The sequence below is a fragment of the Dromiciops gliroides genome, chromosome 4 (assembly GCF_019393635.1).
Source record: "Dromiciops gliroides isolate mDroGli1 chromosome 4, mDroGli1.pri, whole genome shotgun sequence".
In the NCBI taxonomy this organism is placed as follows: Eukaryota; Metazoa; Chordata; class Mammalia; order Microbiotheria; family Microbiotheriidae; genus Dromiciops; species Dromiciops gliroides.
Genome location: NC_057864.1, coordinates 489,104,309 through 489,123,753, shown reverse-complemented (window position 1 = coordinate 489,123,753; position 19,445 = coordinate 489,104,309). Strand labels below are relative to the sequence as shown.

Below are 19,445 nucleotides of genomic sequence, written 5' to 3'. Positions count from 1 at the left end.
AGGGTCACAGAGTCACAGGACCACAGGATCACAGGACCACAGGACCACAGGGTCACAGGATCACAGGATCACAGGACCACAGGATCACAGGATCACAGGACCACAGGATCACAGGACCACAGGGTCACAGGATCACAGGACCACAGGATCACAGGATCACAGGACCACAGGACCATAGGATCACAGGATCACAGGACCATAGGATCACAGGATCACAGGATCACAGATCTAGGGTTTAGAAGCCACCTAATCCAACCTCATTTTACAGATGAGGAAACTGAGACCCAGTGAGGTTGTTTGCCCAAGGACTCATGGGTAATACGTGGCAGAGTTGGGACTCACTCCAGGTCCCCTGACTTCAAATCCAGTGCCCTCTCCACTGCATCCTGCTGTCTTCTCACACTGACTTAAAACCTTGACCATCCCCCATCCTATGAGGTAAAGCAGGGAGAAATTACCTGTAAATCCACGTGAAGGTTCAGGCATTCCCTATTCTCAGCACCCAAGAATATTCATTCCCCGCTTCACCCCAGCCCCAAAGGAATCCCAAGTGCATCCAGCTCTCCAGTGAGCAAGAGCAGCAGTTCCAGCTCAAACTAAAGCTGCCAAGGAGAGTTGGTGGAACATAAGAAGGGGCTGATAGGACAAGCTAAGTCTAGAGGAAAGAGAGGTGGACTAGAGGATTTGTGCTTGAACACATGAGAAAGCTGAATCTGGGAAAGCGTGAAGGACATCCAAGTTGAATGATCAGTGAAAACTTCAAAAACACAATCCAGTTAAGCAAAGATCAATAGATAAAAATAAAAGTGAAGAAAAAGCTTAAGGGGGGAAAACAGTGATGAATGGATGTGCAAGACAAAGTAATGGATTTGGAAGACAAAGGAGGAAGCAGGGACATTAATCAGTATATCAGAAAGTAAGGGGGAAAAAAAAGAAAAAGCTCAACACTGTATTTGAAGACCTGATTAGAGAAAACTCCTCAGTCAGTATAAAATCAAGAAAATCTTGATTACTAGCCACTCCAACTGGCCCCCCACCCCTTCCTTGCATTTAACTTTCATTTTCTGTACATGCATAGGGGCCTGGACCTGTGATTTTACTGGTAAAATGAGTTGAATGAGGAAATTCCCTTTACCAAGGCAAGTTGGTCTCTGATCTGCAACTTAGAATTTCAAAGAGTTGACTAGCATTGAGAGGCTAAGTGCTTAGGGTCATGTCAGAGGCAAGATTTGAACCCAGGACTTCCTGGTTCCCCGTCTGGCTTTCTATCTGCTATGGGATACTGAGTTCAGAAGACTTAAAAATATTCTAAGTTGGCCACCGAATTCCTTCCACATCGACATCAGTCTTTTTAGACATCCTATCTCTTTGTCAGAATAGTTTCTCATTTTATCTTCAGAATTTTCTTCCCGAGAGCTTCCCATTCCTTTTGTCATGGCCTGATCTCTCATCCAGAACTTGAGGTCATCGGATTTTGTTGATCCTTCCTCTGATCCCTTTGGGATGTGCCCACCCCCCAAAATGAGCTGATTTCTTTTTCTCTTTCACAAATACTGAGATAGAATGACAATCTCCCACCGATTACAGATTCTCATTGTTTTAACCTTAGCTACCAAGGCTTCCTTTTCACTGAGAATCTTTAAAATGAATTTATACACAGATCACAAATGAACTAAATACATGCCCTAAAGTTGGTCATTTACTGATGAAAATGCTGAAAAAGACAAGGCTTTAATGCTACCATCTCTGCAATTTGTTTGGAAAACCAACTGGTGACAGATTTAGGTTCTGGCAAACTACTCTGAGTTCACACACTGAGCTAACCATAAACATGGAGAGATCAGCACTGGGGGAGAGAATTTTCTCCTCACGGATTTCCTGCTCCAGTGAAATCATATGTCTGAAAACAAAACAAACAAACAATGTGCCCCATGGCTCAGCCTCCCCACTCAAGACCCTGAAGCTCATACAGCCCTCTTCTGACCCTCCGCACTGACCTCAAGGGGGTAATTTTCTATTTTTGGTAGAATACCCCCAATAAGAATTATTCCAGGAAAATCTGCCTTTATCTCATAGGTACACTTTGTATCTGTTTCTCCCAGAGTGGCCAGGAGGGCTCTTTGCAACTCCCCTCCAATCATGGAAAGTAATAAGTGAAGGCAATAATCCATGGTTCCCTACCTCAATGCCATCAATGCATCCTGATCCCTGTGACTGTCTTAATAATGATTTCTTGTATTTTAAGTACCACTGATTAAACTGCATTTTAGTGATGAGTTTCACGACAATAATAAATTTTCGGTCTTAAAATGTGTTTTAGAAGACAAGTGCTGAGCATGGGTGAGACTGCTGCGGATCTCACCTGGAATCCTTAGGGTGTGTGTGGGGGGAATCTCTATCTTGATTCAACTTTTGTAAGGGGATCTTTTGGCTGTTTTGTTAGCTGGGGAAAGCCCACCCTCAACTGCAGACACTCCAGTTGTGTCGTCTCTCCCTACCCAGATACCTCCATGTCCTCAGGTCTTCATCCTCACTACCTCCCCACCCAAACCTTGGGGTCTGCCCCTGTACCCCCCTGGTGAGTGTTCGCCTGAGGCTGTCCAGATTCAGGCCTTTCCAGCCAGTCCCCTCCTTCCCCCCTTTCCAGCCCCGTGCCCCACCTTAGGTGAGGCCTCCTCCCACCTCGAGGACAGGAATGGTCTTTCTTGCTCATTGTTGTACCAGTACTGGGCACAGTGCCTGGTAGGCAGAGATTACTTAATAAATGTTTTATCAGCAAATCAACATAGGACTCACTGATGTCAGACATTCAGCGCTAGGCCAGGAGTCAGGAGGAACTGAGAAGAAATTTGGCATGAGACACTTCCTAGATGGGCAAGTCATTTAAGGCAAGTCCGCCTCAAAGTCCTTCTCTGTAAAAGGGGGATAATAATAGCACCCACATCCCTCCCTCCCTTTCTTCCTCCCTCCCTCCCTTTCTTCCTGCCTCCCTCCCTCCTCCCTCCCTCCCTTCCTTTCTTCCTTCCTTCCTCTCTCCTTTCCTGTCTTCCTCCCTCCTTCCATCCCCCCTCCCTTCCTTCCTCCCTCCCTCTCTTGCTCCCTCCTTCCTTCCTTCCTTCCTTCCTTCCTTCCTTCCTTCCTTCCTTCCTTCCTTCCTTCCTTCCTTCCTTCCTTCCTTCCTTCCATTGAACAACATTACATTTCATGGCACTTTTGCCGGATGATACAATGGATAGAGCACTGAGCCTAGAGTCAGGAAGACTTGAGTACAAATCTGACTTTAGGTGGTCTTAAGCAGGTCACCTGACTGCTGCCTGCCTCGGTTTTCTCATCTGAAAATAGAGTGAACAGCTGCCTCCAAGTAGAGCTGTGAGGATCCAGTAGGATATTTGTGCTTTGTACATCTATGAGCACCAGATAAAATATCTGCCAGCTGCTATTATACCATGATGAATGACTTGTTCTGGGTACAAGGGTAACATTGGCTTGGTATAAAAAATCATTTTCAACATGTTTCAGAAGTAGAAGGCAGGAAATTATGGGAAATTCAGCTTATTAAACAGTGAAGAGCAAAGGAAGGAGAGTCTGCCAGAAGCCTGTTGAGAGAACCCCCTTAGCTGTAGCATCCCCAGTGCATTAAGAGACCAGGCTGGAAAGCCAAGAAGAGGCCCAAGTAAGGAGGGAACAGATCTGTCAACATGCTTATAACATCCTTGATGACAATGGAAACATTGCATCTGGGCCCTAATACCTCTGTCACTGATGTTTGGGATAAGGAAATCATACTAAGGAAAACAGTGATAGTAACAAGACCAAGGACATCTAGAAAAAAACCCTGGGGGCGGGGGGAGGGAGAGAGGAAGGAAAGAGAGAGAGAGAGAGACAAGGGAAAGAGAGAGAGGAAGGGGGAAACAGAGAAAGGAGATAGAGAAGGGAGAGAGGAGGGAAGAGAGACAGAGATAGGAAGGAGAGAGAGAGAGAGAGAGAGAGAGAGAGAGAGAGAGAGAGAGAGAGAGAGAGAGAGAGAGAGAGAGAGAGAGAGAATTAAAAATCCTAGGGAATGTTTTCAAGATATTGGCAAAAGAGAAAGGTAATCGGTGGGAGGGGCATCATGGACAACATCATTACCAAGGAAGAGGAAGAGAAGAGATCATGAGATTATCTCAAATCGCTGAGTCAAAGGCCATTACCAATAAGACCTTTATCAGCCTCTCACACACTCACCAACTCTGCTCCATCCAGTTGCTAACTCCCTTCCTCACAATCACCCTGTGCTCTATTGGCACACACTTCATACATACTCATCCATGTACATTTTGCTTTCCTCCAAGGGAACGTAAGCTCATTGAAGAGAATTCATTTTCTCTTTGTATCCCATGCCCAGCACGTGGTTGGCACAGTATGTATTCAGTGCCTGAGTGACTGAGCTCATCAAATACTTATTAAACCCCCATATCTAGAGAATATACATTAAAACAACTCTGAGGCGCCACCCCACACCTATCAGATTGATTGATGTGACAGAAAAGGAAGAGGATAAATGTTGGAGGGGATGTGGGGAAAATTGGAGCACGAATTCACTGTCGGTGGAGCTGTGAACTGATCCAACCATTTTGCAGGGCAATTTGGAATTATGCCCAAAGGGCTATAAAACTGTTCATCCCCTTTGACCCAGCAGTACCACTACTAGGGGTGTACCCCAAAGAATTAAAAACCTGGTGGGGAGGATTCATTTGTACAACAATATTTATAGCTGCTCCTTTTGTGGTGCTAAGAACTGGCCACATGACCCTGGACAAATAACTTAACCTTTTGGTATTCTAAGCAACTCTGTAAAAGTTAAAGTTGCAGAGGAAGCAAGAGGGAGTTTCCCCATCTAAGAGATCCCTAAACTCATGAAATCACAGGTCCATTCCTTGGCTCTATCTCTGTACCTGACAAGCATTCATTACCCTGAGTATTTGTATGGAAGCTGGGGTGGTGGAGATGTGGTGAAGAGAGGATGCCGATGGATGTTGAAATAAGGGAGCTGAGTCAGAGACCCAAAGTGGAGAGGGGCATGGCCAAGGTGGTGGGAGGTTTAAAACCTAAATTGTGTGGTCGCCTTAAATTAGAAGCTTTAGCACCAGTCATTGGGCATTAAGCATTTATTAAAGCATACCAGGTTTTCACGTGGAGTTCAGAAAGTTAAGAAAAGGCCTCTCTAGCCTAGAGCTCCAGCCTGGTTGGGTTCTTTCCCAAGTCCTTCACCAGGAGCCTGCTTGAATCACAAACCCCACCGAATTGAGTCTGGAAGCTTTTAATCAGTCCAGAGCATGGGAGGGCCTTACACACTGCTTCAAGCTGATTGGCTAGCGTCCTCCAAATCCATTGGCTCACTGGTGGTTTCCAGTCAAGGTCAAAGTTTTGGCTTCTGAGAACAATATCTTCCCAAGGGCCAGCCAGGTGTGCTTACAATCCAGTTAACCTGAAGCAGGCTAGTCACAGTCAGTCACTCCCACTTAATTCAATCAGTCTAGATTAATCTCCAGGTGGGCCTTTGAGCATCTGCCAAATCCCATTCTTTTATCACACTGGGAACCACAGAGATACAACCAGTGTGTCAGTGGCAGAAGGCAAGAAAGACTACTGAAGGGATTCTTTCTTGACAAAGGTTAGTTTATGTAGAAACCTTGTCAAAAACGAAGCAATATTTGTAAGTGAACTAAGTACGTGTATCATTTAATAAGGTCCTTTTCATCAGTCAGTAGAAAAGTAGAGTATATATTATAATTTTCTGTTTGTTTTTTGTTGCTTGGTTAGGTGGCTAAAAATAAAAAATGTGTGTGTGTGTGTGTGTGTGTGTGTATTTCAATCTCTTAGTAAGAGAGCTTGTAAAAGTTTTCACCATTTGCCGCGACATATTTATTCAAGCAAGCATTTTTGTTTTATTCTTTAAAAAAATTAAAATACAGATATAATCTTGATGTAGAGTCCGGTTCAATGTTGGGTCAAATGAATTCAAATAAACAACTCTAACACTGAAATTACACTTATATGCAATTAATATATTCTGGATTGTAACTTATTTCATTAAAAATTTTACTTATAGTCAACAAAATTAGTAAAATAGATATTTAATATGAAATCTTACAGAAAATAGTAAGCATATGAGGTCTTGCTGAATACTTCTTTTAATTCTCAACAGAATACCTCACCTAAAGTATTTGCAACTATTTCATAATTAGTTTTATAATTTTATATTTGTAGTTTTCATAATTATAGGTAGAATAAAATTTTTATGTTCCATAATTGTAATTATATAGTGTACATTTTAATTCGGAGCTTGTGGGGCAGAAGTTATTATTGTAGTTATTGTAAGCATTTAATGAATAAATCTAAAATATTATTAATAATTAGTATATTAAATAAAGCATAACAAATAGTAAGTTAAATTAAATTATTGTGGATTCATTTTTTTTGTTGTTGCTAAAAGGGGCTCATGGGACAAAAAAGTTGGGAACTGCTGAACTAAAGTGTCAAGTGGAAGATATTGTGCTAGACACTGGGGAATACAAAAACAAACAGTTACTACCCTCAATGAGATTACATTGTGCTAGGGAATGATAACATGTACATGTAAGTAAATAAATGATAGGAGGAAGGAGGTGCTTTGTCAACTAGGAAGATCAAGGTTTTGCCCAGTAGGAAATTCATTCTGTTTTGCTACAGAGGGTAACCAATAGAGATTGCAGAGAGACAGATTCAGGCTTAAAGATGAACTTCTTAACCACTGGACCTGTTAGGAGGCAGTGTGTCACCCCTAACAGGGATCTACTTGTTCAGAATATTGTGGAGGTGATTGTGGTATAGATATTGATTGGACCAGGCAGTCTCAAAGATTCTGTGAGTCTTTAACTCCTTTCCTCTTTATTCCAGTCTTAAGAGAGTCCTTTAGTTTGTTACAACGTTTATGTAATTCCAAGGCTTTTAAACACGGGTCCTGAGAACTACCCTGAAGTTCATGGTACATGCTGCATCAGCATCTATTAAAGACAACAGATACTTCCCTGGAATGCTGCTGATGTAGTTGGCTGGTCTGGTGACGTCACCTACTTGGCCATTTTCTCCACTATATGGTGCTGTTACCTGCTGCTTCGCTGCAACTCCACTGAGTTACTGCTATCTGCTGGATATGCTATACCAGCTGCTATGGAGCATCTTCCCATAGGAGAGTGCTCATGGCCAAAGCCTCCAGCTCTTTTGTAAGTCAGACCTTACCACTGTACCAGTCAGCCAGTCAAAACATTTAGGTCAAGTTTTAAACTTTTTGCTTTTCTCCTAAGTGCCATCTCCTAGAATCTTCTGGATAGTTGCTTTTCTGTGAGAAAGTTCTTTTCCCATCCCACCATACCCCAGTCCACTAGTAATCTGTCTAGGCAAATTACCCAGGATTATCACTAAGCAAGACTGGAGCTGGAGTTTACCTTCTTTGTCCTACAATTCTGCAAACACCAAAATCACTGTTTTCTCTACGCTTGGGAGCCTCTACTAATTACTTCATGGTGTCCACCACCACTGGCTTCCTTCTTTCCACCAATATATATACATCTTTGATACTGATTTCAATAGACGCACCTCTGAGGGGCTTTTTTTAGGGCCATTCTTTGTAACCCTGTTACTTAGCACATTGCCTCCACACACTTAATAAATGCTTGTTGAATTGACCAATGTTCTATTTAATAACAATAATTTCTTTTGGTGCATCAGGATCAGGGAGGCATGTGTATAACTGAAGAAAACAGGAATGGAATTTCACGTCTTAGTAGAGAGCAGAGGGGAGCAGAATTTTGAAAAGTATAAATTAGATAACTGAGACTAGATACTGTTGATCACCTCCAAGAAGCAGGAAAGCAAGCAATGGGATTCCAAGAAGGGAAAGTTGAGGATTAATATGGAAGGGGGAGAAGTAGATTCTCTGGGTTCTGTTTGTCAAGGGACGAGCCTAAACGTCAGGAAACACGTTTACCTGCGTGAGCCTCTTATTTACCTGCTTAGACTCTAGGACTCATACAGGGACAATCACCAAACCTCATTCTCCATTTTATTTCCGCCTGCAATGTTCACCAAGACATTCTGCAAATGATTATAGGACCCTAGAATTTTAAAGCTAGGAAGGACCTTTGCTAGCACCTAGCCTAATGCTCTTATTTTAAAGATTTTAAAGTTATTGTTGTTCAGTCTTTTCAGTTACATCCTATTCTCCCTGATCCCATATGGGGTTTTCTTTTTTTTTAAATTTAATTAATTTTTTTCCAATTACATGTAATGATTTTTTTTTTGAGTTCCAATTTTTTCTTCCATCCTCCCTTCCCTCCCCACTCCTGAAGCCAGCAAGCAATCTGATATAGGTTATACATTACAGTCATGCTAAACATATTTCCACATTAGTTATGTTGTAAGAGAAGACTCAGAACAAAAAGAAAAAATGCAAGAAAGAATAAACAGCAACAACAAAAATGAAAATAGCATGTTTCAATCTGCATTCAGACTCCATAGTTCTTTTTCTGAATGTGGAGAGCATCATTGGGGGTTTTCTTGACAAAGATACTGGAATGTTTTGCCATTTCCATCTGTAGCTCATTTTACAAATGAAGAAACTAAGGCAAACAGGATTAAATGACTTGCCCAGGGTCACACAGCTAGTTACTAAGTATGTGAGGCTGGATTTGATCTGACTCCTGGCCTGGTGATCTATCCATTTCAGTGTCACGTCCTAGCTGCCCCAAAAGATAAGGAAACTGAGGCCCAAAGAGAGGAAGGAAGTTTTTTAGAGTAAAGACAATGAGATTCAAACCCAGGTTCAAATCCCAAATTTAGGGCTTTCCCCTTCTCTGCTACTTACTCATTATTTGCTGAGCCACATTAAACTACATAAAATATGCCAATGTCTTTCTATGATGAATCAATCAATCAGCAACCAAGTATTAAGCACCCTCTGGGTTCCAGGTTCTGATCTGGTGCTGGTCCTGACTCTCTCAATATACATCGATTCCCTTCATCTTACCCAATCATGGTTTCTCTTAAAAAGAACTACCTAGGGACAGCTAGGAGGCACAGTAGATAGAACACCAGCCCTGGAGTCAAGAGGACCTGAGTTCAAATCTGGCCTCAGACACTTAACACTTACTAGCTGTGTGACCCTGGGCAAGTCACTTAACCCCAATTGCCTCATAAAAAAAAGAACTACCTATTTTGGTATTTAAATAAATCAATCCTGCCTTCACAATGGGCTTTGTCTAAGGGTGTTCAAAGAATGGAAGTACCACCATTTTTTTCACGATCACAGATTGAACAACAACAAAAGAAACCCGAACTCAAATCATTTACAAAACTACATTATTCAATTGTTTTCTTTTCCATTTAAACATTTTACCTTTTAATATTTCAGCTGCATAAAAATTGAGGATCACTGTAATAACTGACACAACACAAATTCTCAATAAAATAAATTCCGTGTAATTGGGGATTCTTAAAGCAAATTACCACAAAAATATTCTCTGTTTACTTGCATGATGATAAAACATAAAGTGCCTTAAAATAAGGCTGTGAACTTTGGCCTATGTAACAAAAGCAATCTGTTTCAAGCATTCTGAATAATAGACCTATATTTTTGTGTCAAACTAAAGCATGCTGGGAGTGGAAGATCCAGCTGAGGCTTAGGTTTCACACGAGAAACGTTTTCAAGGTTTTCTTGTTTAAATGAGATTAATTTTTAATGCAAAAGGCTGGTTTAGGGAATTGTGAGAACATTCTTACAGTAAAGAGCATTGCCAAAGCTGTTTTACATCTCAGAACGCTGGCACTGGAGAGACTTTACTAAGTGAGCTCCTCTATTGTAGCTCTTCTTGAACATCTAACAACATCATGGAAAAGTTCTTGAGAAAAAACTTCTTTTCAATGATAGCTTGTACTGTTGAGAAGATTTTCTCTATATTCATCCAACATTTAGTTCTCATCCACTCATTGTTCTTAGTTCTGTCCTTTGGGGCCAAGGAGGACCAGCCATGGCAGCTCTTCAGATATTTGAAGACAGATACCATACTCTCACCACCCCACCTCCAATCCTCAGTCTTCTCTAACTAAGATAAGCATTTCCAGTCAAAAACCATGACTGTCTTGCTACTGTCTTTTGAACATTAGGACTATCACCTTCCTATTCTCAAAAGCAATGCCATCCTTAATGTTGCCCAAGATCACTTGTGATTTCTTGGCTGCCATATAACAGGAATAACTAATGTTAAGCTTGTGGTCCACTAAAACCCCCAGATCTTTTTCAGATATACATACATTTAACAACATTTTTGTGGGGGTATGAGTATGCATATTATCTTAGCTAGGTTGACATGAAAATTTATATGTTGACTTTTGTTTTAATCTCTAGGGAACAGGGGAAAGTGTGAGAGGCTACTTCCAAAAATATTGCTGCATTAGAGACTGAATTGTAGGTTCTCTATCCCCAAGGCTAATTGATTGACAAATTCTTTTGGGATCTGCAGACCAATCTGGGCTGGAGGGGGCAGTTACTTAGTTCTATAGACCACAGGAATTTAAATCAGGCATTTGTGGAGCCACAGGACTTTAATAATTTCCTTCTGTATTTGTGAATCTCATTGTATATTCATATTTTCACACCTTTGTCATAGCAAATTTACAGCCTTTCTCATTGTGAGACTCTGAGAAGTTATTTTAAAATGTGACTTAGTCCTTGCCCACAGCATTTCACACCTGTTATAGAACACTTCATAACTCAAGGAGTCAAGTAAATTTTGACTAAAATAGAATAACGATCAACCTTTTGATCCATTTAGAGTTGTGTGGAAGGAAGACAGGACCGAGAGTCGGGAGTCCTGGGCTCCACTCTTGGGAAGGTCATATTACCCTGCTAATAAGCACTGGCAGCTCTGTCACCTGAATGAGGAGATGGGACAAAGCATCTCAAAGATACCCTTTTACTTTAAAAGTCAATGATGCCGGGGGCAGCTAGATGGCGCAGTGGTTAAAGCACCGGCCCTGGAGTCAGGAGTACCTGAGTTCAAATCCGGCCTCAGACACTTAACACTTACTAGCTGTGTGACCCTGGGCAAGTCACTTAACCCCAATTGCCTCACTAAAAAAAAAAAAAAAAAAAGAAAGAAAAGTCAATGATGCCGAAGACAGTTGATGCTGGACATTGCCCGCAGTCCCCAAACTGGGCACTTGGCATGTACTAAGCACTTGAGAAATGCTTTTCTTTCCCCTATTAACTCTTTTATTTTTAATTAATTTTTTGTTGGGCAATGAGGATTAAGTGACTTGCCCAGGGTCACACAGCTAGTAAGTGTCAAGTGTCTGAGGCTGGATTTGAACTCAGGTCCTCCTGAATTCAGGGCCAGTCCTTTATCCACTGCAGTGCCACCTAAATGTCCCCTCCTCCCATTAACTCTAAAGGTGGGCGGTGGCTTAGTGGCAGATCAAATCACACCACTCCATCTCGTCCTGAGTACTGAGTACCCTGAAACTTTGGTCATGAGAACACATTTCAATTGTATCTAGGATCATAGGTGTGAAGGAGGCCCAGACATCTCCACTCAATGGAGACATTTTAACTAGGCGTGATGGGATTGATTGTTGGGCGTTGTGGGGCCTGAATAAAACCAGGAAGCTTGTTTGGAAGGGAAGGGATTAAAGAGTCTGGAAGTTTAACCTTGGAAGCCTCTCCCCACACTCAGGCTCACTAAGAAGGCGCTGGCTGGTGTGTGTGTGTGTGTGTGTGTGTGTGTGTGTGTGTGTGTGTGTGTGTGTGTGTGTGTGTGTATGTGTGTGTGTGTGTGCGACTGGCTTGGCCTCCGTCTCCTCTCCCCTTGACTTGAGGATGACCTTTAGAGGGCTGGATGGTTGGGAGCTGTTTATCTGGATGCTGACAGGGTGCCCAGCTGGGGCAGTGCCTGCCCTGGGAGGCAAGGACAGACAGAGAAGAAAGGCAGGTTCAAGGCTGGACAAGGAACCCAACAGGAAAGTGACACGACATCTACGGGCAATATCTTTTAAAAAAAATATAAATCAATTAAACATTTCTGTCCTTCTAAGATCACGAGTGAAGCCTGATTACAATTAACCACACTTGTGCAAACCACATCACTACCATGTTTATGTAATTAGGGTCTACTGAAGCTCAACATAAAGGGAGGGAGAGTATTTCTAACGAGTAGGGACTGAGTAACAGAACAAACAACATCTCTAGGCTAATGGGGCAAGGTGTAGGAAAGGAAGGAGTTAAAGAACTAAGGTAGTCTGCTCTCTGACAGTGTCTGGAGGATCCCAGTCAAAGGCCCCACCCTCCTGACAGAAGCCTTTCTGAGAGTCAGCTCACTCTCCTCTGGACTCCTGAGCCAGCCTTCCTCTCTTGGTTTACTTCTCTGTGAACATGTTACTTACTCTATGCAGTGTTGCCCCATTCCCCCAGTAGAGGCTATTTTGTCCCCGCCATACCACCAGAGTAAATAACCACTTAAAATGTTTTGCAACAATATTTCCCCCAATTCCATGTCAAAGCAATTTTAATATATATTTTTACAAGCTTTGAGTTTCACCCCCTCCCTGAGGCAGTAAGCAGTCCAATGCAGTCACATAAAATGGAAAATCCTCATTTTTAAAAGCTAGTTACATTTGGCTGGTTAATCGATGCCCACTGATAATGAGGGTGGGGAAGCACTGGCGGGGGATGTGAGCTACAGTATAGAAGCCCCCCTCTGGCTCTCCCTAGAACTCCAAAGGGGAGACAGAGCAGCTGTGATCTAGAGACCCAACACACTGGGAGGGTCATATCAGCGGGCTGCTACACGTTCACAGGACAAAAAAGGTTTCTCTTTCCTGTAACCCTAATCAAACAAACATGACCATTTCGACTGGAAGGTGTGTCAGTCTACTCCTGAACGGCTCCCTCGCCATCCGTGTAATTTTCCTAAACACCCAGTCTCTACTTCTTAGAACGTAAGTGCCCTGAGGGCAGGCATTGTCTCCTCAGGTCTGGTGCTGTTCAGTCCAACTCTTTGCAATTCCACGTGGGGGTTTTCTTGGCAAAGGTACTGGAATGGCTTGCCATTTCCTTCTCCAGCTCGTTTGACAGCTGGGGAAACTGAGGCAAACAGGGTTAAGGGACTTGCCCAGGGTCACCCAGCTATTATGATTTGAATTCAGGAAGATGCATCCTCCCGACTCCAGGCCTGGTACTCTGTGCACTGTAGCGCCCCCTAGCCTCCGGCCCATGCTCAGTCCTGGAGAATACAGAGAGACAGACTAATAAAGTGTATGCTCTCAGGGAGCTTACAATCCTGAAGGGGAAAATCAGAGGGGTGAAGCAATTTACCCAAGGTCACACAGCTAGTTAGTGTCACAAGCAGCATTCTAAGCCGGGTCTCTTGCCTCCTGGGCTGGTGTCTATACAATGATTCAGGTTTATAAGACGGGGTCGGAGAGCATGCCCTGAGAGATGGAGGGTCTTGCTCGTGGAAGAGCTGGGACTGGATCAATGAATCCGTGTTTGGGGAGTAAAGTGCACGTAACAAGACTGAAGATGCAGGAGGGAGCAGGTCATGAAGGGCTTTGAACGCCAAACAGAGCGGTTTGAAGTCTCTCCTAAGACAATAGGGAGCCACTGGAGTTTAACAAGTATGTGTGTGGGGGTGATATGATGACCTGAGCCTTGGGAAAGTCACTTTAGTGTTAAATGGAGGATGGATGGGACGGGGAGAGACTTGAGGCAGACAGACTCCCACCCCTACCCCAGCCATGGCAGGAGTCCAGGGGTGAGGTGATGAGGGACTGCCCTGGTGTGGGGGCTGTGCCAGAAGAGAGAAGGGGGAATAATTGAGAGATGCTTCAGAGGTGAAATCAACAGGCCCTGCTAACAATTTGGAAATGGTAGCATGAGAGGTAATGAATGTGGGACCACAGTTAGCAGGGGATGGAAGGATCACGAGGATCTGTCCAGGGTAGAGGAGACATGGGCATGTTTGTAGGCAATAGGAAATGGACCAGTGCACAGAAAAAGACTGAAAATAACTGAGAGAGCTGGGATGACACGGAAGGTCATCTGTTAGAGGAAATGGGAGGGACCAAATTGCTTCTGCAGGTAGTGTTAGACTTGGTAAGGAGGAAGGTTACTTTACCAAGTGAGACAATGGTGGAGAGGAGAGAGGGCCAAGAATATATAATATATACTTATATGTTTACATGCAGATCTAATAGACAAAAGGATAAGTGCGATAGCATGGATGGATGGATGGATGGATGGATGGATGGATGGATGGATGGATGGATGGATGGATGGATGGATGGATGGATGGATGGATGGATGGATGGATGGATAGATGAGTGGATGGATGGATGGATAGGTGGGTGGGTGGATGGATAGATGGATAGAGGGATGGATCAATTGATGGATAGGTAGGTGGGTGGTGGATGGAAGGGAAGAGAAGATGGGGGAGGAACCAAAGAATTCTTTCATCTGTGTAGGATGAGCAGTGAGCCCCCAAGTCACTTCACCTGTCTGTACCCCATGAGACTCTCTTTGGTCTTTAAGACCAAATCCCCCTTCTCTAACTTGGATTGACTTATCTGTGAGCATGTTACTGTATATCCCTTCCTTTTCCCCCAAGTTCTCTGATGGCAAGGGCTAATTTTAGCGCCTGTATGCCCAGTACCAAGCACAATGTCTGGGACAAACATTAGGCACTAAATAAATGCTTCTTGTTGTTGATGTTGATGATGAGTTGCAACACAGCTGACAATCTCTCATGGTAGAAGTTTCCACACTGGGAGTTCTCTGCCTCAACAAAATCACCAGCCCAGATCAAGAAGCAAATGTGCACTTTATATATGCATGTATATACACACAGTTAACTTTACATTTATAGATGTATATGTATAAATTCATATGCACTCACAAATACACATACAGGTGTAATGCATGATTCACTTCACTGCTTCTGAGGTGGTCTGGTGTTGGGAGGACCATACCTCAGGAGGCCAGACTCTGGCCCTCACTTTCTTGTGACCTTTGGCAGACCCTCAGCTTCTCTGGGACTCCTCTTCCTTTGTACAATAAAGGGGTTAGCCTGACTGAGCCCCAAACACCTTCCAGGCTCTAAACCTGAAGTGTGTGTGTGTGTGTGTGTGTGTGTGTGTGTGCAGGTGAAAAGTTGACGATGTTTGGACCATATTCAGGTTCCAAGTATAATGATCATTGTTAAGTTCCACTGGAACATAATTTCAGGGCCAAGCACAGTGATACACCTTGCTCTGATCACTCCAGGGATCATAGAAGGCAGGGAAGCCCCCGGCATCCCTGCTTTTCCCCTTTCAGGAGCACACTGAACATTGCGGTAAATAATTGTAGATCACAAATCTAGGCATAACCTCAGAACTTTCTACCAAGTGGGAAAGTGACCTGCTCTGGATCTGGCCGTGATTTAGAAAGCAGAGCCACTGAAATGATAAATTTCCCCCTTGTGGCTTGACACTGAGGTTCAACTGGTTTTACTGCTTCAGACTCACAGCACAGAGATTTATCTGTGTTTCATCAAGTATGAAAAATATATGGATGGAGGGGTTTCCGGCCGACCCCCCAAAGCCATTGAGTGCCTCCATTAATGTCAGCAGCCTCGTAAATTCCCAGCCTGTATCAAGCAGGCCACTGCGGCTGCACAGAAGCCCCCAAAGGTGTCCCTGGCCTCCTGTAAATCCACTCACACTCAGTAAAGACTATTAAGTGCACATGGATTTAATTAAACCTGGTCTTCCTTTGAAAGCAGGGGGGGGGTCACACCTTCTTTAAGGGGAGGGCAAAAATCGAGGTGTGAAATAAGTTTTTTTTTACTGAAAAGTTCTGATTTATTCTTGTATTTTTCCTTCTGATGAGTGGGAATCCATAAGCAAGCACACAGATGGCTCTAGACGGCTGTCTTTTTGTGTTATTGTAAAGAATTATGCTGCATCAAACAATCTTGTTCTTCCTGCCATGATCCTGTGTTCATGAAAACATATTTCTTGGTGCAAAGGAACAATGTGTCATTGATTACATGATTAGCTATTTTGGGGGGAGGCTCCTTTTCTGCTGAGGAAATGATGCTTTTACCGGCTACTTTCCCTCTCTCTCTACTACCCTAAATGTGTTCTTGGATGGAATAATAAACAGACAAGCAGTGGTGGCTCATTATGGAAGAGAAGGGTGGATGAGGGCGTGGGTCTCCTCAAATACGCCATCCTCAGTTTGCACTGATGATTCCCTAGTTCAAATCTTCTGACCATTAGTCACCCATCCGTCTTCTTCATGTGAAGCAATATGCCAGCTACTTTTCCCACTTAACCAGCCAGAAAACAGCAGGGAAATAGTCATTGCAGGGAGAAATGGGTAAGAGCAAGATGGAAAGTTAATCATGCTGGGGGCCGTGGGGGGAGCAGGAAGCTTCCTGCTCATGTGGGCCTCCTTTTATTAATAATCTGTCACGGGAACAACAACGTCCAGCAAACAAAGCAAAAAGCAAAAGGAAACAGTTCCACTGGGTACGAATGAGGACATTCTTCCAAATCACAGTCCGGCCAGTGTTGGGAAAGACAAGGGAACAGGGATTTTTCTGCTTGGCCGACCCACGTATATTGTAGATGATACAGCTTGGTGGCATCCCAACAAGAGGTTTCCTCTCCCAGGAAACTCTCTCCCTCCTTAGGGATGCCTTCTTCTTGAGTGACCTCTGCGTGTCCTGTCCTGCGCACTGCTGGGAGCACAGTGGATCTCACTGGTGTTTTTTCAAAACTTGTTTGCTCCCTAGAAGTCAAAATCTTTTCATCTTTCTCATTTCCCAAGAAAAATGCAGATGAGAAAGGACCACAGGGCTCATCTTCATCTCTTTCACATGAGTCCCAACCAAGCTGTCAAGCCAATTGCTGCCCTCCATAGATAAAGCATCATCTCCTGAATATCATATGGGAGGGCCCTGCTCTCAGGATGGCTGGCTACTCAAGGCTCAGTTAGCCTAGGGTGTGTTAGTGTAATTTGATTTATGGGAGCTGTTGTCATCAAAGTACATATTCTTTGTCTCAGTCTCACACCTGTAGCACTTCCCTGAATAACATCCTGAAAGTTTAGTTCTGGTGAAATCCCCCCCCCTCCCCGCCCCAATCAGAATCTAGATCCTCTTTGGCCACTAAAACATACAAGAAAAAACGTTCTGTGTGGATGGACTTTAAAAAATAGGAGTCCTGTGTGACCCTGGGCAAGTCAATTAACCCTCATTGCCCCACAAAAAAAGAGTCATGACCTATTGTAGCTACGTGGCCAGAAGGGACTTTCAAGGTTATTTTAAAGATGAAAACCCAGGGACCCAGGCAGGTAAATGGACTTGTCCAAGGTCACACAGTCACAAAGGAAGCACCTGGGATTTGAAGCCAGGTCCTCCTACTCCACAGTCTGTATTCTTGACACTTTTCTATGCTGCTTCCTTCAAAATGACACGTCTGATTTACTCATTCACATGTGAACATGTTTTCTCTATCTTGCTTTTAAAAACCCCCAGGGAAAGACATTTTTACAACTTCTCTTAAGAACTCGTTTCCATATTTAACAGCATTTGCTGTTAGAAAAGCCTGGGAGTGAGACAGCTTGGGCTCAGGCTTGGCCACTGCCTCCTTGAGGAACCTGGCGCTTCCACTGGGGGCTGGGAGGCTCCTCATCTATCAAAAGAAGGGGCCACACTCAGTGCTCTCCACGGGGGGCCGGTCTTCCCGTTCAAGCCCTCTGGGATCCCGTGTTTCTCTCCCCTCAAAGAGACTTTCTAGGTCCTTTTCTTCTTCTTAAACTTCTGGGATTTTGTCATCATGGGCCCCTGCTCTGTACCCACTGACCACAACCCTTCCCAAAGTCCCGCACGGTTACCAGGCCACTCATCCCACCTGCACCTGAACACAGGCGCCCTCTCTAGCAGTCATCCAGTCCCTGCATGACGGTGACCCCATCTCCCTCCCCACAAAGCCCATCTCACCTGGGGCAGCTCCCCATTACAATTGCTGTTGTCACAGTAACAGCTTACTTCCATCACTGGCCTCGGTGTGCTCTGAACCATCAATAAGACAACTGCTGCTGCCAGTATTTGTGGCTTGGACAAGAGACAAATGCTGAACGTTCCCATCTTTGAGGACGGCATCTCTGAAGCCAAGTCCACAGCTGGGGTTAGAAGGACTTGGACAACCTCACGGCCAACTGTTTCATCACCAAGTTCGAATGAAGACACGAGAAGGACATCAGTGAGGACAAGAGGTCTGTCTGACATCCGGGGACCACTTGTGAACATGCAAAGTGCACCGAGGCCAGCGTTGAGACTGGCTCCCCCGGGGAGGTATCGGAGTCTATACTCCCATCGCCCGCCTCCATTTTGAAGAGGTGAATGCTGGCCTCTTCTGTGGCACACTGGCCCCTGTGGAAGAGGCTAAGAAAAGCCGAGCTGGACCAATCACAGATTCAAGATGTCTCCCTGGTGGGAATGTAGAAGCTTCCACAGGACCTCTTCAGTCCTGACGAGGCCGCAGCCTGTGGTGCAGCTGTCCAGGCCACCATCTTGTCTGGAGAGACATCTGAGAATGTGCAGGGTTTGCTGCTGTTGGACATCACTCCTCCTTCCCTTGGAATTGGAAGTGCCAGTGGAGTCATGACAATTATGCTCAAGCGTGATGCCACCATCCCCATGAACTATAGAGCACAAGCATCCATCGGAGCTGGGATCTGAACTAAGGTCTTGTGATCCCAGAACTGGCCTTCGGCATGGCAGCTTTGATCCCACTTGACAAATGTATTATACACTTAAGTACAAAGTGTTGTTAACCCTTTCAGCCCAGCACTTCAAGGGCACTAGCTCATACCCCGGCAGCTGATGGTACACGAATAGAGCACTGGGCCAAGAGTCAGGAAGACCTGGATTCAAATCTGGCCTCAGACACTTATTGGATGTAAGACCCTGGGCTAGTCATTTCTCATCTGTTTGCCTCGGTTTACTCATCTGCAAGATGGGAATAATAACAACATTCACCTCCCATGTTTAGCATGAGGATAAAATACTAGTTGCAAAGTGCTTTGTAAAGTGTGTAGGTGTAAGCACTATAGAAATGTTAGTGATGGTGGTGGTGGTGATTATGTTTTATTTATTGTTATTATTATGTCTTCATCCTTGTGTGGCTTCTCACTGCTGCACCTCACCCACAGTACTTAACCCTTGCGGACCCTGAGATTGTGCAGTTCTCAGCTGGTATTGCTGCTGAGTCACAGTAATGAGCAATGCTCAACTGAGATGAATTGTCCAGACGTGTGGTACAAAGAAGACATTTAAGTATCCCTGTCTGTTGATTCTCAGCAATCCTCTACTGGCATTTCCTCT

At 44.0% G+C, this 19,445-nt stretch overlaps 1 protein-coding gene across 1 annotated transcript in view; it reads right to left on the bottom strand.

Moving 5' to 3' along the window:
• The window catches only part of IQCA1 (IQ motif containing with AAA domain 1), a 220,034-nt gene that overhangs the window by 142,096 nt on the left and 58,493 nt on the right, over positions 1–19,445 (bottom strand). The window lies entirely within an intron of this gene.